At 35.4% G+C, this 25,921-nt stretch overlaps 1 long non-coding RNA gene across 1 annotated transcript in view; it reads right to left on the bottom strand.

Annotated features, from left to right (window-relative positions):
* Positions 1 to 4,359: 4,359 nt before the first annotated feature.
* LOC123380909 overlaps positions 4,360 to 25,921 on the bottom strand; it is a 62,669-nt gene continuing 41,107 nt past the window's right edge. Inside the window, exons 3-4 of the long non-coding RNA XR_006587306.1 lie at positions 24,704 to 24,816; positions 4,360 to 5,107 (exon numbers count right to left, since the gene is read on the bottom strand). This is a non-coding gene — a long non-coding RNA (uncharacterized LOC123380909). The remainder of the gene's footprint in view (positions 5,108 to 24,703; positions 24,817 to 25,921) is intronic.

The following is a 25,921-nucleotide window of genomic DNA, read 5'->3' as shown; positions in this document are numbered from 1 at the left end:
AACTTGCAAAGTTTTAGAACTTTTTAATTTAAAATTGCATAGTTTTAATTCTTTCAACCATAGTGGAGTAATTTTCTTATCTATTATTAGAATGGCTTAATACTTTCATTAATCCATGCATCATAAAGCAGGACGTTATTTTTATGCCTAATCAGTCATTTTACTTATTCCAGAAAGCAAAACAGCTGTTTTCTACTGATTCCAAAGAGAGAAATAAGGCCAGTATGTGCATACGCCATTGTAGTTATATGGAAGAATTTATAGATAGAGTTGCTATTGTTATCATCTTTTCTTTGGCATGATTAGCATTGTTAGTAGAACGATTACGGGTATGTTAGAGACCTTTGATTTTGCAGAGAAATAGAAAGACCTAATATGAGGAGCCACTGATGCTACCACTAGGTCATACTGACTTCCTCATTAAGCCTTTGGGGAACCGGTACAGTTACCCATTTCATCTCTTGTTCCTTAGCTCTCGGCAAAAAAACAAAAAACAAAAACAAAACAAAACAAAACAAAACAAAAAACAAAACACACACACAAAACAAAAAACAAAACAAAAACAAAACAAAAACAAAAAAAAAAAAAAACAAAAAAATCATTTGCTGGGCAGCTGGAGTATGTTTGAAATCTTCAAATGAAGACCAAGGAAATTTTAGACCTCGTTAGGTATGATCCAATATGCTTTACCTGTTGCCTACAAATAAAGCTTGAATCCACACACAAAGTGTGCCATAGAAGGAAAAAGTTCTTTAAAGTGCTATAGTAATAATTTTCAGATTCCTATGTGAAATTGGGTCCCAAGGAACTTATTCATCTGAGGTTATGTTCTGAGAATGCTATATTATTAAAGAAACAGTGAACAATGGAATAAAAAACCCCAAAGAGCTGGAAAAATTGGCCAGAATTTAAAACAAGGAGGCACAGAAGACTAAAGTGTATTGTGTAATGGAAAGCATAAATCTATACTTCCATCCTCAACTAAAACATTTGAGATAGTAGAGACCCAATCATTCTAAGGAATGGTGTAAGTTCTAATACTAAAATGCTATGAGGTATGTAATGCAGATATAACTGTTTTCCCATTCTAAGAAGTAAAATATGGGAACAAAAGAAATTAAGATACTTGTTTCTTAATTTTAGTAACAGGAATAGCTAAAATGAAAAGTTAGAACTTCAATCAGAGCAGTCTGAGTTTATTACATTCATGTATTGGAAACAACCCTCAGTTTAATGTTTAAAGAAAAAATTAGCCACTACAAGAAATTTGAAAACTATGAAAAAAATATTTATAAACTATCTTCCAAAAATAAGACTTATAGATTCTGCGGCCAAGTCTCAAAAGGATCTTCCAAGCTCTCCTGAGCTTGCCTTTTAAGAGCTGAAAACCACCTAGTTTCATACATTAGTTCTGTCCCCAACACTAATAATATACTAAAACTCCAAGAATGGAGCAACCAGAAAATTACACAATGATATACCATAGGGAAGAGATTAGTTCTTCATCTTTAAGGCATTTGTTTTTTCAGTTAAAAAAATTATTTGATTTTTGTAAAGCCTCTTAATTAGAACGGCTACAAATGCTATTACACATCAGGAAATTGCCAGGCTTTACTAAATCTGCAAGAACAGTTTTCAACCTAATCGCTATCTCATGCATTTTGGTTCACATAAAAACCTTTACTATGGTAGAAAAATGACCAAAGTGCATTGTACAAGTCTTTCTGCAGTGAACTGCTCAAGTTCTCTTGTCACAATGGTAAAAGAGTTGTAATGATATAGATCCATCCCTAAAAACATGTCCTAAGGTTTCATTATGAAAAATTATATATATATATACATATATATATATATATAGAGAGAGAGAGAGAGAGAGAGAGAGAGAGTGTGTGTGTGTGTGTGTGTGTGTGTGTGTGTGTGTGTGTGCATGCACCAGTTGTATGGCTTCCACTGAACTTATCACTTTTCTTACATTATCTCATGAGGTTTTTGAAACTACAGTCTAAAACTTTGGGAGACTTAGGTCACTCCTATAAGAGAAGTGTTTTTACACATCACAGAATTTTGTGATAAACATTGATTTAATTATGGGATAATGTCACTAAGATATAAAACAAATGTAGGGCCAGGATAGAATTTTTAAAAGAGTCCTAAATGTAGCACGAAAAGCTTTGGTGTTAGGAAGGAAAATTTCAGAGGTAGATCTAAAATGACAAATGGAATTGAGAATATAAACTTCAGTGAACTTCAGGCAAAAAGGATGGGTAATTCTTTCACCTTACCTTCAAGGTTCAATGTCAAATTGATGAGAGTTACATTGCCAAATCACAGAACTTTCTTTTTAAATAGCCTTTCCTTTTCATGGTGAAGGTTTAGAAAGCACATTTAACAATATGAGGATGACATGTATCAGAGGAAAGAGCAAATATCAACACTCAAAATCATACATATGGCATCCAGATTAGAGGGAGAGTGATTATTGATACTTGAGAAACAAACGAGAAGAAATTTATCATTGTTAAAAAGTTTTTCAATTTAAAGTAAAAAGAATAGAAGTTCATAAGTCAAAGAGAGAGGAGCTGCAGAACAATTTATTTCATAAAATACCCTGAAGGGATCACTGATGGCCTGATGGTTGAACTTGTAGTCCAACCCCCAGAACAATAAGAAAAATATATATCTAAACCTTTGAGAGTTTTAGACTTCTTAATAATGTGGGTTTTCTGTGTCAAGCATGGTGCTAGACACTTTACATAAAACATTCCATGTAAAACTCACTTACGTGGAATTATTCATTCCACAAGATTACTAATTAATTAAAATTAATAAATCATTTATTAATTAAAATTAATAAATTATTTATTAATTATTAATATTATGTGATTACTATTGTTATCCTTATTTTGCAGCTAGTTATATTGATGTTAGAGCCCATGCTCTCAATGCCACACTACACTGTCCTCCAGGAATGTCTATCAAGGGACCACGCTCTGGACATGTCATATTATCTTGAGAGCAAACTAGATAAAACAACCTGCATAGGATAATAAAAATAAGGAAAGGATTTTAAATCTGATCCATATGCAAAATGAATTTAAAAGTTCTTTATAAAATAAGGCAACTCTTTAAAGAATGTGAATGATCTGTCTAGAGAATATGATGTGTAGAGAACACAAATAGTCTTTATATAGACATAGAACTGTCTGTGAATTGATATTGGTCTGGTAATCTGAAAATTGGTTGATGGATCACTGCTGAAGAAAGGCAAATTTTGCCTCAGATAAAGAAGAAGTAATAATTTCAGAAGCCACAAAATACCATAGGTAGCTTTGCAAAAGAGAAAATGCCCCATCGCTGCAATGCTTGAGACAACTCGAAAAGATACATGTTAAAATTGCTGGAGATAAACAGGAACAGTCAATTTATCTATTCACCTATTCATTCACTCCTTATTCAACTCATCAAATCAAAGTTCTAGGCAATGTTGAACTTCTTTAAGCAGTATACACAGAGTCAAAAATCAATTATCTGAGGTTGTGCCAATTTTCATTAAATTCATTGATCAACATCAGTTTCTTCTTTATAACTGACTTTAAATATTTTTATTTAGCTCATCTTTAAATAAATGTATCCAATAGAGTAATGGTGTAGAATTACTAATTTAGCCATGCCTCTCCTCACTGTGTACACCTTACGTCTTTAATAATGCAGAAAGACATTTTTAACCACTTCTTATTAGCATGTTATTTGTGGAATTTTATTGGAAATTTCTAGTATGAAAATTGCATGAGTGACTTAATTACAAAATACCAATTTCGTTTCCCAGAAGCCAAAAGCAGAGCCACTTTTGCACAATTCACCACCATCTGTTAGATAGTCCACCTAGCTTCTCTTAAAAAAAAAAAAAAAAAAACACACAAAAAAACCAAACAGAAAACCTAATATTAACGCTCACAACTGCTTCTCCCCACCACTTTTTCTCTCATTTCTGTTCACGTTAACACTGTTTTCTGAACTCTCAGTCATGATTTACGACATCACCAGCTACCCAGTTTCCATAATCAGAATTCTTGGATTTTCCCTGAAAATTACCTTTTCTTTTACCCTTCCTCCTCAAACTCCACTAACAAATTGTCATTAAATTCTGTTGATTATACCACAAAACTGAATTTAAACTCACCCTCCCAAAATCAGGCCCCATGTTCTCTTTGACTCACACAATGGTCTTCCTTCTGGTGTCTTCATTTCTACTTACTCCTTCCTCCATCTACTCCATCTGACAAGTTCACATGTTACCCTTTCCAGATCTATCTTCCTAAAATTAACAACCCCTCAAGCCTCAAGGTTTAGTCCAAACATTGCAATTGGCATAGAGAACCAAGTATCATCTTTGCTCCACTATCACTGAATCCTGCCAATCCTTCTCTTGCTGACTATGTTCCTACCAAAAAGGCTGATATCTATCCATGAATGGAAGGACGATATCCATAAATTACTGCTCAAATGTAACATGAAGAAGACATTTGTACCAGCTAGATCTACTTTCAGGGAGAATACTGCAATGATTGGAAAGAGCATTTTGGTAGGGCTTCTTGAAGTCAAGAGTTAGTCTTATAAAAGTTAAGATTTCCTAAATTAAACTCACAATTTTCCCCTTATTTACACATCATTTTCTGTTGTCTTTTCTGATAGAACATGTTTTCCTGGAGAGGCCTGTGAATCAGGCATGTCTAATCTTTATCTAAGGGTTGTCATAGGAGATATTTATTCTTCCTAGAGTATTGGTCATCTTGGGTGAGCATGGTACTTCAGAAAAAACATTTGTCCTTAGGATAACAGAAATCTAGAAGTCTGATGTTTCATTTTTATCTCTGAAAACTAGCACATAATTCCTTTTCCTCTTCAATAGTATTCAACCTATTTCTCCAAAATAAAGTTATAGGAAATGAGGATTTTCTGAAAATACAAAAATTAGGCAGTTGGCATTTATATCTCCTACTTACTTGTTTGTGATGGAATGTATCTCCTGGATCCCAATTAGGGGGCTATATGAAGCCCCTGTGCTTGAAAACCCCTTGTTGCTTCATGCATTCTTCTGTTAATGTGCCTATAATGGGTTTTGGAAACATTAAATTTCATAACATATTCTATTACACTAAACTTTTTTAAAATTTCAGTGCAAGTAAATGAACTTAAAAGGAATACAAATTGAATATTTTAAATCTTAAGAAAAAAATTAGATACATTTCAAAAATAGATTATTTCTTTAGAAATTAAACCTCTTTGATTAATTAATAAGAATGATTTTTAAAGCTATGTTTAGGGTTGAGTTACATATTTTTATCAAGTTCTATGTCTTATTAATAGTTATAAGAATTATTTATGCATTATGGATATACTTTATCACATATATGTTTTGGAAATATTTTCTCCTAGTCTGTGACTTACTCTTTTGTTTCCTGAAGAACATCTTTGGAAAGGCAAATGTTTGTTTTGTTTTGTTTTTGTTTCTGTTTTTGTTTTTAATTCTGATGAAGTCTTATCTTTTTTTATTGATTCATACTTCCGTGTCCTATATAAGATATCTTGACCTAATGCAAATCACAAATATTTTCTCCTTTTTTTCTAAGAGTTTGATAATTTTAGTTTTTATATTTAGATCTATCATCCCTTCCAAGTTAAATGGGCAAAATATTTGAACAGACATTTCACCAAAGAAAATATGCAAATGGAAAAAAATAGGCATAGAAAAAGAGGCACTATACTCTACCATTAGTCATTAGGAAATACAATTAAAAGCATAATGAGAGCCCTGAGCAGAATGGCTAAAATTCAGAAGGCTTAACAACGTCAGGTGTTGGGGGAAAATGCAGAGTAAATGGAACCCTCACATATTGATGATGGGAAGGCAAAAATAGTACAATCAATTTGGAAAATGGTTTTGCAGTTTCTCACAATTTTTTTTAAATTACAAAATTAACCAGTAATTCAACTTGTAAGTAACTATATGAGAAAACAAAACAAAATAAAACAAAACAATGTTCACATGGAGACTTATATGAAAATGGTAATAATAGGACTGGAGAGAACTCAAACATTCTTCAACTTGAGAATGATAAAGAAACTCTGATGTATCCATAAAGTGAACACTATTCAGCAATAAAAAAGAATTAACTACTGGTACATGAAATGACATGAATGAATCTCAAAAGCTTGATGCTAAGTAAGAAAAAATCAAACATAAAAGACTACAAACCATATGATTCCATTTACATGAAATTCTAGAAAGGATACAACCATAGTGACAGAAAGTAGCTTCCAGAGGCTGAGAAGGAACAGAAAGTGGACCCTGGAGTCAGGGATATTCTCTATCTTATTTGGGCAGTAGTCACATAATTAATTGTATGCATTTGTCAAAATGCACTGAAATGTGGATTTCAAGTTGCTGAATTTTATTGTATGTATACTTTGATAAGCTGATTTTAAAATGCAGTTGAATTAAAATGTTTTTAAATTAAAGAACAAGGGATTTACAAAATCTCATTTGTCCTGTCCACAAAATAAATGAAGTAAATATTTTCTGCGTACATAGGCATATTTTATGGCATGTATACTGTGCTGAAGGAATTGTATAAAAGTTTTAACAACCTTTCTTACTGCAGTATAAATTGATTACAGTCACCACAAGGAGGTAAGACCTTAGTTTTTTTATTTGAAATTTTTAAAGTATTTAAAACCCATTCACTTTGTCCTCCACTGAAAATTTCAAGTGCTTTGCAATAAATTCCATACTTTCTCCGGAAGAGTTTGAAGTAGCTGAAATTATTTATTCTTTAGTGAAATGTCTGAGGATCCATTCAAGTGTAAGTCCCCTGAAAAACTTTATATTTTGTAGTAAAGTAAAACATTAAAGTATCATGATTTTATTAACATTATTATCATCAGTAGTTTCTGTGCTTTTTAAATCACCTAAAATCCTTTTGTATCAAGATGAAAGAAATGACAGCAAAGGGGGAAATCAAGGATTCCAAAAATGTAAAATTATCTCAAAATCATAAAATGTTCTTTGGGGCTACAAAACAACAAGGAGTGTGTAATTTAAGTTTGGAAATAAAAATCAACAAAGTAAAATAATATGGTGTATGTACTCGAGAGCCTGTAGTCCCTGAACTGACTATAATAAGAAAACAAGATTAAATGTTAAAACACACATGGCACATTACACAATTTGTAGTATTCAAATAAAGTACTTAGAGCAGACTATGGAGAACTCAAATAGGCAGTACAAGGAACTTTCAGAGGCTACTTCCCACTGCCATGTATATAATGATGATCAAATGGGAGAAACTTACCACAGGATCCAAGAAGAAGAGAGAAAGAAGGACTAGAATGGTAAGAGGATTTCTTAGCAGAATGGGGCTGAAGCTGGACCTTGCTGGGTAGCGGGATTTGGAAAAATTGAAGGAAAACAGAAAGAGAACTTAAGACATGAGAAGATAATGTGTATAGCATAAGGTAGAGAACAGTTAGAGTGAGTTTGGAAACCACTGCCATCATGCCTGGCAATGCCTCCAGATCATCAAACCAGAAAGAATAGGGTTGAATAAAAATATAGTTTTCAGTAAGCATAATGGGAAATTAAAAAAAAAAATTACCATGGACCTCTGATTGAAAATGATGGTCTTTACAAAAAAAAAAATTGCAAATTTTCCAAAGCTGAATGGCATTCAAATTGAGAATAAAAAAAGCCCAATAAATTCACTGAAGTGAATAAAATAAATCCAAACCAAGGCATATATTTGTAGAATTTCAGAATGCCAGTGATGAATAAAAGATTCTGTAAGCTTTGAGATAGCAAGATCAATATGGAATCAAAGGGTATCAGTATTCCTCTGTTAGAATTGTATGCTAAAGACAATGGAGCCATGACTTCAAATATTAGGAAGGAAAATTAATTTCAGCTTAGAGCTATGTATTCATCCAAACTCTCATTAAATGGGAAAACAGAAAATATCATGTAGACATGCAATCACTCTTTCTGTTGTTTTTATTTGTTTCGTATTGCTTTTGTTTTATGCTTCTATGCTTCTTTGTCAAGATGCTACTGAGGAGGAACCCCACCAAAATGAGTTAACAACTAAAAAAGAGTGTCCAACTTTCAGAATATAAGAGAGATGTAACAGATCTAAAGTAATCAGTAGAGGGGCGCCTAGGTGGCTCAGTCAGTTAAGCGTCCAACTTCAGCTCACGGTTTGTGAGTTCAAGCCCCGTGTTGCACTCTGTGCTGACAGCTCAGAGCCTGGAGCCTGCTTCAGATTCAATTTCTTCCTCTCTCTCTGCCCCTCCCCCACTCATGCTTTGTCTCTCTCTGTCTCTCAAAAGTGAATAACCTTAAAATAATAATAAAAAAAGTAATCATAAAGATTCTAGTATTTGGCTGGACAATGCAAACTTAAGGGAGAGGGCTCAGGGGAAATAAAAACTGAATTAATGATTTTTAGAAATATTTGAGCCATTTGGAAAAAATAGTCATATATAATGGTAATGGTAGAAATAACTTACAATGGGCATGTTAAAATTATGCAACTGACAAGAAAATAAACATGAGCTTAGTGTGTTGGCTCTTTAGAAAATAATATGTACAGAGGCATACTGATGTAAATATTGCCACTATTTAAATAAATTTTGTTAAATCTATTGACAGAATAGGAAAAATAGGAACTAGGGAGGAGTTGTTAAGTGTGTGATAATGCTTAATCTTCCTCTATAATAACATAATATCAACAGATAATGCATAATAAAGCAAAAACACATAGACATAGTATTATAAATACATGAATGACAAGAAAACTGCACATGAGTAATTAAAAACAGATTTCTTCTAGGTAACTGAACTGGAGAATTTGAAATGGTAAAGCAGGGATGACATTATTTTGTTATTTTATTATTTTATTTTTTATTTTATAATTAAAATGTTTCTTCAATTTTTTTTTCCTAATGAAAGACTTAGAAACATCATTGAGTTTATAATATTGGAAATATTAACAAAAAGTAAGTGACTTCCTGTCTAGGATTTAATAAAATTAACTCCCAAGATTTTCTTTACTCTGATTCAGGGTTCTAAATTACTACAAAAATGATTAAACTTACTGAGTAACTTAAGCAATGGTACTACTAGGAAGACTGGATTTCTTGGTGGTACCCAGTTGATTCACAACCTTGGGGATTCCCAGGTGAAATTTGAAACTGTCCTCCATGCATGGAAGGCAAATAGAGACAAAAAAAAAAAAAAACAAAACATGCAGGCCACTCTAGATTGGTAGGAGACAGGTTTAATAAGCAAGAGAACTTACCTATGAAGCTTGTCTTAGGTGGTTGCAAGATGAATAGATCTCCACACTTTTCTGCTAGAATCTTAAAGTTTATATAGAAGCCTTAACTGTGTTCAGTCACATATTCAGTGATGGTCTTAACACCACCTACTCTCTCAAGGCTACATCCTGGAAACAGCCAATAGCATGAGAACTGTAGGTGGGGAATACATTCCAAAAACAGGAGAGAGGGGAAGGAGCCCCTGATTGCCCTGGTCCTGTTTATGCATCAACTAATGGCCATGTCTTCAAGATGACCTTCTCCAAAAGAACCATGATAGTCCAAGAATGAAATATTTCAGACAAACTTTGTTAAAAAAATGTCCTAGAGAAAGTAAGCATACAGTTTGTCTACTGTCCATTCTCATACATTTGAATGATTGTCATCTATCTCATGTCTATATAATCTCTTCTCAAATATAGATATCAGAGACATTTTTCAAGAGCACTGAGATATATTATAGTTTTCTTGTAGCAGAGTGACTGGATCTCTAGATCACCCACTTGTTGAATGATTCAAAGACATTAAAGCTGGGGCTCCTGGGTGGCTCAGTTGTTTGAGCATACAACTCCTGATCATGATTCCAGGGTGGTGGGATAGAGCCCCACATTGGGCTCCATTCTGAAAGCACAGAGCCTCCTTGGGATTCTCTCTCTCTCTCTCTCTCTCTCTCTCTCTCTCTCTCTCTCTCCCTCTCTTCCTTTTTCCCTCTCTTCCTTTCTCTCTCCCTCTCTCCCACTCTCCCTCTGCCCCTGTCCCCTGCTTACATGTGTGCTTATGTTTTTCCTCTCTCTAAAATAAAATTAAAAAAAATTAAGACAGTAAGGCTGTTTCACATGTAAAAGAAAGATCTGAACATGTTGGATGAGTTCTAATGTTTGCTGTGTATTCTAATTCTATGTGTCCTGAGAGGATAGAACTATTACCAACAGGCAGAAGTTACAAGAAGCTGACGTCAGTTCTATAAAATGAAAAGATTTCCTATAATTTAAATTGTGCAAAAATGGAGTTCTAAACATTCTGTCCCTATGGTTACCCCAAATTCTCAGGTCTCACTCATACAGCAATAGGGCTTTATCAATTTAAAGATTATTGCATTGTACCTGAGTTAATTCTAAAAAGTTAGAGCTGTAAAGGACTTTCAACACCATGCTGTCAAGTTCCTCCATTTTACAGATCATGAACCTAAGGATTACAGGTATAAATGACCTCAAACAAGGTCGCACAACAAATGAAGATGAAACAAATAATCAAGTCTCCTTGAACACAGTCTTATGCCTTTTCTTCTACTTATTGTGCTTAAACATGAGTTCAATCCAAAACAAAAATATTTTTTAATAAATAAGAAGAGTTAGACATGGAAGTGCAGGTAGTAAAACTCTGTAATGGAATAACCAACATGGAGTTTAAAAGTTGGTGATGAAAAGTCCTGAAGGAGAACACAAAATAGAACTATCACTCTGTATTTCGTTTTCTCTCTAGTTTTCTATGAATAGAAAGGCTAATGATGAGCCTATTCTAGTGGTTGGCAAACTTTTTTCTATAATGGATCAAGTGATAAATATTAATGCTTTGTAGGCCACGTATGCTTTCTGCCCCATATATTTGTCTTTATTTGCTTCTTTACAACTTGTAAAGAAATGTAAATGTAATAATCAATTTTAGGTCAAAGGCTATACAAATATAGGCCATTGGCCTCATTCAACTCAATGATCAGTTTCCTGACCACTGGCCTAAGCCACTTAGGGATAATAAGGTAATAAATGTCTTTTGAGAGACAGAGACTTCAGATAAGAAAGTGAGATTCACAAGACAGTGTAAGTAGATGATCCTATGGTGAGCAGAAAATAATTTAAGGACTTCTAAGCTATTAAAAAGCCTTTTGAAATCTATCAGAAAGAAAAAAAAAGTAACATCCAGAGAAGAGGGAGACAGGCAACCACAGACCAACAATAGGCCATGTGTGATCCCTGAGATTTGATGAGTTTTATGCAAAATAACATTGTTAGTGGCTCGATGTGATATCAATTAATGCCATAACACAGTGATTATAAAGCAATTATAATTAAATCTAACAATGAACTTCATGGGCAAAAGGAGATAAAGGAAATAAGATGCATAATTCAGTAAGGAAAATGTTGTTGACTGAATAATTAATCAAAAACACAAAAAACTGATGAGAATCGTAGAAAATTTCCACTGTCAGTGTCACCTTTCCCAGCAGGAAGAAGGATGAGACTTCAGTATGCAGCCATTAAGCAGGTAATTCTTCCCCTCAGTGCAAAGTGAAAAACAAGTAAACAGAAATTAAAATCCCAGCTGTCCTTCTGTTCAAGCATTTTTGCAGTGCTCCTGAATACTATCTTCCTGTGGGCATCATCTGGAGATGGGTGATTAAATAGATGGACACATAGATAGATCAATTGATAAATAGATGGATAGATGGAAAGCTAGAGAGAAATAGTTATACCATGTACTACTTTGTATGCATCAATTAATCCTCACAAGGAAAGTTACAGAGAGGCATTATATTCCCCATTTTAGAAGTAGAAAACTGAGGCTTATAGAAGTTAAGTGATTGTTTAAGTCTCATAGGCAGAAGTGGTAGAGTCAGAATTTGAATATGTTTTATTCTAATACCAAATCTTTTGCTTTTTCACCATCTCCATCTGCTTCTCTTATAGGCATCTTCCATTTTGGGTAATGGCAAGAATCCCCAGGTTCTGCATTTTCTTTTTCTTTTTTTTTTAAATTTTATTTTTTACCTTTTTTAAATTTACATCCAGGGGCGCTTGGGTGGCGCAGTCAGTTAAGCGTCCGACTTCAGCCAGGTCACGATCTCTCCGTCCGGGAGTTCGAGCCCCGCGTCAGGCTCTGGGCTGATGGCTCGGAGCCTGGAGCCTGTTTCTGATTCTGTGCCTCCCTCTCTCTCTTCCCCTCCCCCGTTCATGCTCTGTCTCTCTCTGTCCCAAAAATAAATAAACGTTGAAAAAAAAATTAAAAAAAAATAAATTTACATCCAAAAAAAATTAACTTTACATCCAAATTTGTTAGCGTATAGTGCAACAATGATTCAGAAGTAGATTCCTTGGTGCCCCTTACCCATTTAGCCTATCCCCCCTCCCACAACCCCTTCCGTAACCCTCAGTTTGTTCTCCATATTTATGAGTCTCTTCTGTTTTGTCCCCCTCCCTGTTTTTATATTATTTTTGTTTCCTTCCCTTATGCTCATCTGTTTTGTCTCTTAAAGTCCTCATACGAGTGAAGTCATATGATTTTTGTCTTTCTCTGACTAATTTCACTTAGCATAATACCCTCCAGTTCCATCCGCATAGTTGCAAATGGCAAGGTTTCATTCTTTTTGATTGCCAAGTATTACTCCATTGTGTGTGTGTGTGTGTGTGTGTGTGTGTGTGTATTCCATATATATTACTCCATTGCATGCATACACACACACACACACACACACACACACACACACACACCACATCTTCTTAATCCATTCATCCATTGATGGACATTTGGGTTCTTTCCATACTTTCACTATTGTTGATAGTGCTGCTATAAACATGGGGGTGCATGTGTCCCTTTGAAACAACACACCTGTATCCCTTGGATAAATGCCTAGTAGTTCAATTGCTGGGTCGTAGGGTAGTTCTATTTTTAGTTTTTTGAGGAACCTCCATACTTTTTTCCAGAGTGGCTGCACCTGCTTGCATTCCCACCAACAATGCAAAAGAGATGCTCTTTCTCAGCATCCTCACCAACATCTGTTGTTGCCTGAGTTGTGTTAGCTATTCTGACAGGTGTAAGGTGGTATCTCATTGTGGTTTTAATTTGTATTTCTCGGATGATGAGTGATGCTGAGCATATTTTTCATGTGTCAGTTGGCCATCTGCATGTCTTCTTTGGAGAAGTGTCTATTCATGTCTTTTGCCCATTTCTTCACTGGATTATTTGTTTTTTGGGTGTCGAGTTTGATAAGTTCTTTGTAGATTTTGGATACTAACCCTTTAGTTGATATGTCATTTTCAAATATCTTCTCCCATTCTGTCGGTTGCCTTTAATTTTGCTGATTGTTTCCTTCGCTGTGCAGAAGCTTTTTAGTTTGATGAGGTCCCAGTAGTTCATTTTTGCTTTTGTTTCCATTGCCTCTAGAGACGTGTTGAGTAAGAAGTTGCTGTGGCCAAGGTCAAAGAGGTTTTCGCCTGCTTTCTCCTCGAGGATTTTGATGGCTTCCTGTCTTACACTTAGTCTTTCATCCATTTTGAGTTTATTTTTGTGTATGGTGTAAGAAAGTGGTTCAGTTTCATTCTTCTGTGTGTCGCTGTCCAGTTTTCCCAGCACCACTTGCTGAAAGACTGTCTTTATTACAGTTTCTTTGTCAAACACATCAGATTGCCTATGGCTTTAAGTTAACTCTGATGCAGAGCCACAAACAGGGCCCCTAAAAACACTGTCTTCTGGTAGATGAAGCCTTGGAAAAAGAAGAATTCTTGGAGGTGTGGCTGGAGACAGGATGTTGAGAGGAAGTGTGATCATGGGAGAGGCTGTGAATGGGCAAAAGGAACCAGTTGACGTGGTGCAAGCCTCAATTTACTGAATTGCCTTTAATACAATCAGCAGGTATAATTGTTTTCTGCCCCAGCTCCTCTTCTCTGACTCTGTCCATTACTATTACTACTATTGCTGTTGCTGCTGCTGCTACTGCTACAATCATCACCATTAACAGCAGCACCTTCCATCCAAAACACTGATTTTGCTAATAGTCTTTAGCTATTAAAATCTTCACAAAGTTATCCCTTGACCTGTCATGGAGTTTGCATTGTCTTTCATGGATTTCAGTTTTGTATTAAAATAACAGAACTATTTCCCTTTTCTTTCTTGTACATAAGAACAGTCTAAAACACTGAAGGGTCAAGAAAGTTAGGAAAAAATAAAATAAAACAACACACCTTTGCTATTTTCTCCATATTATCACATCCTTATTAATATTTAAATTTAAGACAGAAGAATGGCAACGATACGAATCCATTCTTCATCAAAGCCCAGAAATACCAGCAGAGAACACAGAAAGTGAAGCCAGAACGGGGGAGAGGCATGTAGTGAGAGTCCAGAAAACAGAATTTAAAAGTAGCAAGGACAGCAGGGGTACATTCCAGCCAAATCAAGGGCTGAACCCGCACATGAACCACAGTGAGAAGCATGGCTGATAAGTACAAACATCCTGCAGCTTCAATGTTGAGATAGATCTTTTTCAAGAAGACAATCTAATGAGCAGAAACAAATTCCCCTCCTTGCATAATTTAGGTCTTTGAATAATCTCGGTTCACTGAAACAGTATACATGTGCCTGTGTATCTCAGTGAATATGTACATGCATAACAACACTTAGGAATACACACCGAAGATAAAGAGATAAACTAGAGATAACACAGAAAGAAGAGAGACTACCAGATACATGAATACACCATAAAGTTTCAAACAATAAATCACCCAAGTAATTGTGAGTTTGAACATGGAATCATGACAACAACCAGCTTGAGAGCAGGGACTTTGATGGGACTTTGGACTTTGATGGGACTCAGGAGTTTTTAATTCGTTCACACGAGATATGTCATAGTGAGAGATGGCAGATGCTTTGACAAGTAAATACCATTACTTTTTCAGAGGAATTGAGTTTAATAAAAATCTCCCAATTTTTCTTAGAAGGATGACAATAAGGAAATAGAGAAAAACTGTGTCCCAAAACATCATTGAACATCCACACAAGCCTAAAGTATCCAAAGCTTCTGAGGTCAATGTAATTGTCCTCTGCCTGCTAAAATAAAATTAAATTTAAATTTTAAAACAGTGTGGTATGTTCATTTAAGAGTTTTGGAAAGTAATTTATTTTATTAAAAATATCCTTTCATTTCCCCCAAATACTAATAAAGTATGTTCCTTGCTCTCCATATTTTCTCATGGATTGACTATCATTCCCTCAGATAAAAGATACAATAAAGTATAACAATCCTGCTGTCTCTCTCAATGTAATCAACCCCTAATCCTTAAAGGCTGGTAAATGTAGGAGCATCTTCACAGGGTACAGCTTACAGGATCACAAAGATTTCCCAAAGAAAAGGTGAAGCTCTGGGGACAGAAATCTGATTAAACAACCCAGTCCCCTCCATGCATTGTTTGTCTCTGTTTTAGTTAGGAAAGTAGGTGGGCTGGGCCCACAGTCAGTAAGAAAGATTTTGATTGCTGTGTTGAGTCATCTTAATATTAAACACTTTAGTATTAAGTTTAATACTAATATTAAACATCTGCTCGCTTTTTTAATCCATGTGGTTCATTATGTGTCCCCAATCTTTTTAATGTCTTACTACTTACTTGGTTTTGAGAGTGGCCAAAATCTTACATATGGATATACATCCATGCATAATGGATGTATGTTGAAAGTTTAGTTGGTCCTTCAAGGGTGATTATCCTTCTAAGATATTTTCCTTCTCAATCACATTCAAAAGCCACAGAAATATGTTAATCTCATTTGGATTGTAAAATAAACCAGAATATGAATGTACTGCAGAGACAAAAAACCAAGGGTCTCAGGAGTGAACATTGATTACTTGGAGGGAATACAAGATGCCAAAATGAAGTTCTAAGAGGAATTCTAAAAAAGCAAACATGAAGAAGCAAGCAGCACGAAGGGTGCTCCAATAAAACAAGAATTGCCGTGAATGTCCCTGACTGGAGACAGTAAGAGCTCAGTCTTCTGTCTCAATGGACCAGCCTCACTTCTCCATAGCAAAGGTCAAGGGCTCTTCCTCAGCCTGGCTCTTAGGGCCCAGTTCCTGTAACTGCTACGTGTCTTTTGCTAAACACATTTCTTTTTGCTAAGTTAGACTCCGCTCATGCACAAATTTTCTATGCATCTCCAATTTCTAGCCTGCATGAGATGCCTTGGATGTCACCAAAACTCAATAAAACTTTGCTGTTAACATTTATGCAAATTAAAGATTGTAGCTTCTGCAACTTATGTTGACTCACCTAGGGGGAAAATTGTGATTATTTGAGAATTATAAACAAACAGGGAGAGATATTGAATTTCTAAAACATTTTTACATATTCCATATAAAAATATTAAAGCTTAAATGAGAAGTAAGACTTATTTCCACTCCAAGCAACATAAGCAAACAAATCATATTCTGAGGTGAGGTCATTTCATTCTTCAACCAGGCTGCTGACTACAGAAGTCAGCCTACGACACCCCACCTTCTGCCACAGATATTGACAATTTTGTAAAAAGGAAGTAGATTAACAATACAACAGATCTGAGCTGAATGTTTACTTCTGTTATTTTGCCAGCCAGGCAGCATTGCTGTCTTATTTTAGAGTCGAGCTTAACTTTATTTTCTATTATGTACTTACTGTTGTTCCAAAATAAGATAAATTTATTTTCTACAAGCCACTGAGCAGTTGCCATTAAAATAAGATTGATTCTGAATCTCTCTAAGGCAAACTCCCCTTTTACTTTATTTTTCATCAGTGTTAATGAAACCACACTGTCTTAGCAAAATTCAATTTAAGATTTTTTTCCACATGGCATGTTTTAAAGTGTTTAAAAATCTCAGTCATCTGAGATATAAGCTAGAAAGATCTTTTTTTTTCTCTGCAATATTATTTTTAAATACTATTCTAAGGGCAAGTTAAGGAGAGGGAAAACTTACACTATTCTCAAATAAATCCTCTATGAGGAAATAGGCAATAGTGACTCTTGAGGTGTGATTATTTTTGCTCAAAACGATCAAAAGTGGAACATGCTCTTAAGATAATTACAGTAGTTTGCTAAAGATTAGTATTGACTAATAACTAAAATGTAAGATTTGCTGATTTTATTCATGTGCTTACAAAATAAAACATTCTTAGAAAATACCTTTTAAAATAAAATCTCAGGAGGGGGTGCCTGAGAGGCTAAGTTGAGAGTTCAACTTTGGCTCAGGGCATGATTTCAGTTCAGAGTCTGAATCGCTCAGGGCATGATCTCGCTGTTTGTGGGTTCAAGCGCAGCCTCTGGCTTGCTGCTGTCAGTGAGGAGCCTGCCTCAGATCCTCTGTACCCCCCCTTCCCTTTCCCTGTTTGTGCTCTCTCTCTCAAATAAAAATAAAAAAAAATAAAAAAATAAAAATAAAATGAAATCTCAGGAAATATTTTGCCCATGCACAATGAACTTTTAATCTTAGTGAATATTTCATTGGCCAAAGAACAGTAGCCTAATTTACTGTCTTTGTCATTCATTGAAGCTTTCACCAATGGTATACTAAACACCTACTGCCTGTTAGGACAAGTTATAGGTTCTATTTAATTCTATAATTATGTTCAGTTTCACAACTCACTTTTACAAATGTCCTTTCCAGACCAAAGGAAAAGTTTTCCTATTCCCAAGTCATATGGATGGTACCTTAATGAATCCCTTAAGACTAAAATGTGTGCCCTGTTTTAGATTATTTCTTTGGCACAGTGTATTTAATATATTATTCACATTTATTTAACATTATTAATTATGACCAATAATACTACACAGTATGGGTATAACATATTGGTTACAGTTATTAACTAAATGACAATTATTTAATCACATAATGGATCAATATTCTGGGGTGTTCTGTACTAGATTTACATAGTCTGTTTCTGAATACATCTCCATCCAGTTACTAAATATTTATCTAACACCATATTTTGCTTTAAAATTTACAACTCTCAAACTGAGTCAATAGTGTCCTCTCTGAGTCAAATGACACATTCCAGGATTTGAGTGGATAAGAATATTAAAATTTAGAGGTTTATTCTCACTAATATCCTTACTAGAAATCCATATCTCCTATGTTCTAGCCCCATTTATCTTTGCTTTGAATGCTGCTAAAACATCCCTCTTATAGTGTTTCTGAACATATGTGATGATGACGTGTGTGCACAAGTGTGTGTGGGTGGTATGCATACGTGTGAGCAACTGTATGTGTGCATGTGTGTATGTGTGTGTGCATGTACTGTGTGAATGTGTGCGTAATGAATGTATTGAGCAGCATGAGTATGAAAAAGATTTGTGTTTTAATCCTGGTTCCATTACTACAGCAGTTTGATGGTAAGTAAGTTACTCAACTTTTCTGACCTTTAATTCTACAAGTATAAAATGGGGTAATAAAGACTATTTATAGTTTTGTGATTATTATTTTTTTAATGTTTATTTATTTTTGAGAGAGAGAGAGCTTGAGCGGTGGAGGGGCAGAAAGAGAGAGGGCGACGCAGAATCAGAAGCTGGTTCCAGGTCCCGAGCTGTCAGCATGGAGCCCGACATGAGCCCAAACTCACAAACCACCAGATCATGACCTGAGCTGAAGTCGGACACTTAACTGACTGAACCACCTAGGCGCCCCAGTTTTGTGATTATTTTTGATACATGTCACATACAGAACATGAATAAAAAGATGCTTTTCTTCTCATTGTGACATTTTTTTAAACTCAGCTTTATTGCTGATCTTTGGAAAGAGAGAGGGATTTTCTTAAACCCCAATAAATGTCTAATAGTAATTTCTTAAATCAAGTGCTTTGTGGAAAGAAAAAAGCTACTTTACCAACCCAAAGCATTGATTATTCAATCATTGATGACTACATACAATATCTTTCATTAATATCCAATTTTCCTATGATATATTTAAATCCATAATTATTTCATATTCTTTCTGGGAGGAAATATGAAAACAAGTGAATGTTTTCAGCATCTAGATTTCATTTCCCATTCTTATTAATAAAAGAGTAAAAATATTTCAATTTCAAAAAGAGTTAAGTTCTATAATAAAAATAATACAAATAAATATGAACATGAGTTTCATGCCTTATTTCAGAAAGCACAATTCACCCCTGTGCCTTTAAAACATTGATATTCTTTTTTTTAAGCATCAATGCCAGTTTTATTTTTTTTAATTTTTTATTTTGAGAGAGAGAGAGAGAGCACATGCACACATGATGGAGGGACAGAGAGAGAATCCCAAGGAGGCTCCATGCCCAGCATAAAGCCAGATGCAGGGCTTGATTTCAGAAATATGAGATCATGACCTGAGCCAAAATCTAGAGTCAAATGCTCAACCTACTGAGCCACCAGCTGTCCCTAAAACATCGATATTCTTAAAGTCTAAAGCACATCAATCTGTTTTCATAAATTAAGAGGGAAGTAATCTTGTGAACAAGAGGTTTATTTTAGCTTATATCTGATATGCTGAAGGAGGTTATTAGGCAATAAGGGTTGCCACTGAAAATAACAGTGCAGTTAATAGAATTTAGTGAAATGGAAAACAACTCCATGATTAAATTCCAATGCTCTCATTAATCATTTTCAGGAAAAAAAGTGTATTTTATTACTGAAAGTTGTTTATAGTTCTAAAAATGGTATCTTAAGTAGGAGCCATGGGTGCTAGAAGGATCATAGAAAGGATATATGAGAATCCTGGAGGTGAAAAGTAAATCCTGGAAAAATATGTTCTTCCATGAAGCCATAGTTTGCCAATATTAATAAAATATAACTGACATAACACTTTTGCATACATATTTATATTTCCCCAATAGCAACTGGGACTGTATATAAAATTATTTTAATGAAGATATTGTGTCATCATTGGTGTTTTACTAAAGAATCAAAGCATAGTGTCAGCATTATGATTAGGACTCTTTCAAAGAGAGAAGATCTACCATATTCCAGAGCATGAAATTTGAGTACTGTTATTGTATTCTTCAAGATATGAGCAAAAAGGTGCACACACCAAAATTATGTGCACAACTTAAATACAAGTGTTTGATGTCACTCTCATGACGTTGTCTAGACCCTTGTGTGGTGATTATGACACCTGGAGGACAAGCTATGTTTTCCAAAGCTCAGCCACACCTAAATTACTGAGTCCTATCTGGACAACAGTCCAATATCATAGGGCCAGTGGCAAGTTTGATTGAAATGTCGAGTGCAAAGAGCATGAGTGTTGCTAGCTTTGGTCCTGAAATGCCATACAGTCATGGTACATGCTTTTTTGTTGTTGTTGTTTCCTAACTCTGGGCCACTGGCATTTCCTCTCCCTCCTTTCACAATGCTCAAGACTGTCACTCTTGCCTTCACTTTTTTGTCCATCTCAATTCATATTTACATATTACTGTTATTTTACACGATTACAGATCAACCACAACCTGGATTTTTGTTTCACAATTTAAGAAGTGTATTTCTTCTTGACTGCTTTTTTTTAATTTTTATTTTTGCATTTATAATCCTTTCCTATCCCACAGATTAAGAAGTCTGCATCTTTGTCTCGAGCCTCTCTAATATCGCACAGGAAGTTTTATCATGAACTAAAATGAAGCACGTCAGACAAGGGGGTGAAAACACTGTGCAAAGAACACATGGGACTTTGGTGTTTTATCTAGACCCGCTTATCTCTAATTTAAAAATATATATACAAGGCACCTGGGTGGCTCATTTGGTTGAGTGTCCGACTTCAGCTCAGGCCATGGTCTCATGGTTCATGGGTTCAAGCCCCACATTGGACTTGCTGCTGTCAGCCTCTCAGCACAGAGCCCATTTTGGATCTTCTGTCCCCCTCTCTCTGCCCTCCCCACTTGTGCTCTTCCCCAAAAATAAAGATTTAAAAAACACAGAAAAATATGCAAATAAAGTAACTTAATATCAGTGCATGAATCTTCTCATATAACAAGGGGTAGACAGTTCCAGGATTGGTTAAATGGCAGCTTGGTTACATCATCCAAGCCCCAGATGCTTTCATTTTTCCATTTAGTGTCTTTGACAAATCGGCCTTATGCCCAGGCTTGGTCCCTTTTGCTCTTATAAGGTCTTCACTACTCCATCCATCATGTAATCAAACAAATAAGTTGAAATACAGGAAGGATAATATATTTTTGCACTAACTTTTTCAGAAGTCCCCCTGTGGTCTTCTTATCAGGTCCCACTGTCTTGTATCAGGTTGTATGTTTATAGTGCTAACCTCAAAAGAGGCTGGGAAAGCAACAATAGGACAATTATAGCTTTTATAAGAGAGTTGGTCTCTGCTGAAAAAGGAGAGGTTATGAAATAGCACTACCTGCCAAAATTAAGAGAGAGAGAGAGAGAAAGAGAGAGAGAAAGGCAGATAAACAGACAGGGAGGGAGGGAGGGAGGGAGGGAGGGAGGGAGGAAGGGAGAGAGAGAGAGAGAGAGAGAGAGAGAGAGAGAGAGAAGAGGCTGAGAAAATACCTCAGGTTAAATATCATATTCTGTGTGTATTAACCCTTGTGATTCTATAAATCCATTAGAGGATAGCTGACAAAAGATTGAAGTAAAGAAGGTGAGTAGAAAGGTTTTTGGATATCCTTGTTCTAGCTCCAAAGTGGATAGTCTAAAGATGATTTTCATAAGAAAGAGAAAAACTCAATTAACTATTTTATAGCCATTTTTAATTCTAGGACTGTCCCTTCTCCATTAGGGCCTTCCTTATGTAATTGGGGTATATAAACCCAGAGAAGTTTCCTTGCCTCTGCCTGAAGCTTTCAACACCATCAGATCCTCAGCCCACAAACACTGTAAGGTTCAGATTGTATTAGACCTAGTGTTGTTTCAGGTTCCTCTTCTTTGTCCAATAGTACTAGATCAGACAAATATCCAGAATCCCAGAGAACTTTCAAATTAACCCAAATAAATGTAAGAGTCTAATAAATGAGAATAAGAAAATAAAAATTGTTATCAGATGGTTAAATTTTATAGATAGGGAAATATCGGAGAAAATGTTGCCACAGTAATTAACCCTGAAGAATTTAGGAGCATTAAGCACCTATCTCTTTCATGGGGATCCTAGAATAATCTTCTAGTTTTATCTAATAAATGCTAATAGTCATCAGTGTCCCTTCCCCTTCTTTCCACCAGTGAAATATACGTGTTGTACACACTGTAGCCTGTTTGCCTCCTATGTTAGGAAGTGGGAGGTCACTCAGTGTGATTTTCTCAATGTTCTATTGCTGCCAAGGGACAGAATGGTTGGGAATGGTGCTGGGTGGTAGACTTTATGTGGCCAGCATCAGCTCTACAGCATGGGGGATATCACTGCTACCAGGCTTGAACCAATATGCTATCAATAGTGTCAATCTGTCTTCTCCATTATCTAGGAGGTCCAAATCCAGATCAATCTAAGCTGACATTTTCTTGCACATTTTAAGTATTTTTAACTTAAGTATGTCAGATGTCTCATCTATTTAGACTTCAATAACAGTTGGGAAGAAAAATGGGGAAACATGTCTTCTTTGATTCAAACATTTCAGTGGTAGGCTTTCTAGAGTATATAAATTATTATGCTAATTTTACACATAAAAATATTGAGATATAGTAAGGTCAAAGTCACAGAGCTTAAAATTTGTTGAACCAAAATTTGAACCCATGTCTTCATAACACCAGAGAGCTGTTGATTCCTATATTACACCACCAGAATCCCTGGCTCTTCAAAATGCTCCCCAGTGATGTAGAAACAACTGCAATAACTTCACTAAATCCAGAGTTGCTGACCAAAGTTATCTTTTAAAGAACTACATAGTTAAACCACTATGCTGTGACTCAGAGTAGGGGGAGATATTGGGGCCACTTGGTGTTATGCTTGAAAACCACCCGAAGGCCACTAAAATGAATACACTTTGGAACCACTGATCTAAAAGAAATAATAAAGTGAATGGTGTTTGCTAATAAAGCATGTGCTAAACATGCAAAGTACTGTGAGTGTGGAAGAGAGCCTAGAGTTTCTGGGTTTGAGAGAAAGTAGAACATGACACTCTCTAGAGTAATGATATGAGTGTGTCCCTTCACATCAGCAGGTATAACAGATATGGCCACCGTACATACTGGTTTTCCTGTGAATGTTCCTATTGTAACTTGATAATTTTCAATCAGGGTGGCTCAGGGAAAATCACAACTAAATCTATAATTATTTCTACTGGTTGGTAAGTTTACACATACAATCAGAAAGAAGTCCTTTGTCATGTCAAATACCCCCCTTCTTATTTAGAAAGTATAGGAAATGCCATCACATAATTTGGTTTGATGGCCTATTAATTGGGAATATTAAACAAATATTGGAAGCCTCTATTAAACTTTCTAAATTAACGAACATCTACAGCTAATTCTCCTTAGGATTCCATATGCAATTTGTGATAGGCAGCCCAAGAATCTTCTGTTAATAACAATAATGTTACTGAAGATGATAATGAAAATAACAATGAATTTACATGGCTACCTTTTACAGGGCTCTGCGCTAAGCTCTTTGTAGGTATTCACTCAAGCAGGAAGTGCGCATACATCTTAGGGAATGAATACATTTTTATCATTGTATACAGCAGGGACCTTGTTTGGAGAAGTTAAATAATTTACACAAAGTAACATCTATAAAAGGCTCTCTCCCTGATTTGTTTGACTCCACATTCCCTAATCCCCATGCCTTTAAAAGAAAAAGATGTGAATGTTATAAATATATCACAGTAACCAGGAACGAAAACCAGAGGAATGAAAGCGAGTCCTCACTTATCCTTCCAGGGTGGAGGGTCTCATACTGTGACAGAGTACTTGCAGACATGCTGAGCTGTGATCTTTGAACTGGGAAGCAGTATGGGGATTCGGAGTAGGACTTAAACTCAAATTCTATGCCATTATTAGCTTCATCACTTCAGTAATTTATCTCTGTGTCTTATTTGCCTAACCGATAAAAGCAAATGATAATATTTGCTTGTGTCTTAGGACCAAATGTAATAACAGAGGTATATAATTCAAAGCAATAGTTCATGCATATAACCAAAATTCAGTGTTATTGATAATATAATTTTAATGTTGCCGTCTCCAGCATAACCTATATTCCCTCCCTGATCTAAACTCAAATAAAATGATATTTGATATTTAACCTTAAAACTTGAGGAATGACAATCTTTGGCAAGGAGCAACTCATCCTTCATGATGTGAACTTGAAAAAATCCTAGTACCTCAAATCAATTAATTCAGATGGCCCATACTTACACTGAGTTCCTGCTATTTACAAAACAGTTGATTCAGGGAAACAGCTAACAATGCACTCAGCTTCCCATCAGGTGAAGAACATGGGAATTGCAACTGCAAAGACTTTACAAGGCATATAGATAGACAGTTTGGAGGCAAAATCTGTCATTTCCATGTTTACCTTAGCAATTGTGCTACTCTCATCCCCATCCCCCCAATTTATCAGTTTTTTACAAAGATTTTTCAGGAGGAAAGTTCTCCAAATACAGATAACAAGATTCTTATTTAATCTTACCTGTAAAGAAGAGATGCTGTGGTGAACACATGTAAAATCCTTTGTGGATTTGTCATTCCAGGTTTTCAGAAAGAGCAAGATTCGGGTGACTCACTGGTATTTTTATGTGGAACCTGAAATATTGGATATTGTGAAAACCAGCTTCCACAACCCTCAGAATAATTTTTCTTTAGCCAAGAATAATAATGAAGTGACCAAGAGCATTTGAAGGGAAATGGTGTACACTTTCCTCTCCTATAGGAAGTACAGAGATTTATAAGAACTTGCCTTTCTTTACAGACAGATTATGAATTAATCTATCGTACACTCTGCTTTTGCAAGAGACTTCTTTGTGTTTTTCATTGACATGTGTGAAAGTTATATGTTGGCTGAAAAAAATCATTGGGACCACAGGCCACTTTTGAGCTTTCAACTCTCTGCTGCCTCAAAGAAAAGGAAATGTTATATTTGTAGCTCATGAGTGGAGAATTAAGCATGTGACGCCACTCCCCAGATATAAGGGGAATTTCCAACATGGGCATCAAGGTTCAAGCCCCATCCCTTCCTACAGCTCTTTCTTACCTCACAACCCAGCCTATGCATTCAACACTCTGTAGACGTTTATCATACTAGCCAAACTGATATTTTTGTTTTATTTTCTTTTTGTTTTCCTACTTCTAGAAAGGGTCAAGTTCATTTCCCATTTCATATTTTTTCTCAACCTCTTATAACTCTTCCCTATTTGTCTCATGTCTTCTCTGCTTTCTTCCCCAATTTGCCCAACTGAATTTTTCTTCTTGTACAGATTTGGGCTAGTTTAGACTCTTCCTATTTCCATAGAAATTTTATAATTAGCTTGTAAGTTTCTATTATTTAAGTTTGCTGAAATTTTCATTGAGATAACAAAGAATCTATAAATGTGGGCAAAATATCTTAAGACAATATTGAAACTTCCTGTGAAATCTAAGCCACAGAAACTGGTCTTGTGTGCCACCTCATGATGTGAGATATACCACATATTGTGGCTCCGGGGCATTAGTTTAATTTTAAAAAAAATCTGTAAAGCACCCACCATAGGGTCTAGAGTTGAGGCATAATTTAATTCCTCTGGTTCCTATCTAACTCTCCAGTCTCCTCTAATAAAGTGCTTCCCCACAAGGCCACTCAGCTAAAGGCACAGTAAGGCTCTCATCCATCTCACAACCCTTAGTGAATTGTTCACTACTCTGTATTTTCTAC

This window comes from Felis catus, chromosome D2 (genome assembly GCF_018350175.1).
Source record: "Felis catus isolate Fca126 chromosome D2, F.catus_Fca126_mat1.0, whole genome shotgun sequence".
Classification (NCBI taxonomy): domain Eukaryota; kingdom Metazoa; phylum Chordata; class Mammalia; order Carnivora; family Felidae; genus Felis; species Felis catus.
This window is presented reverse-complemented; position numbering and strand designations above follow the sequence as displayed.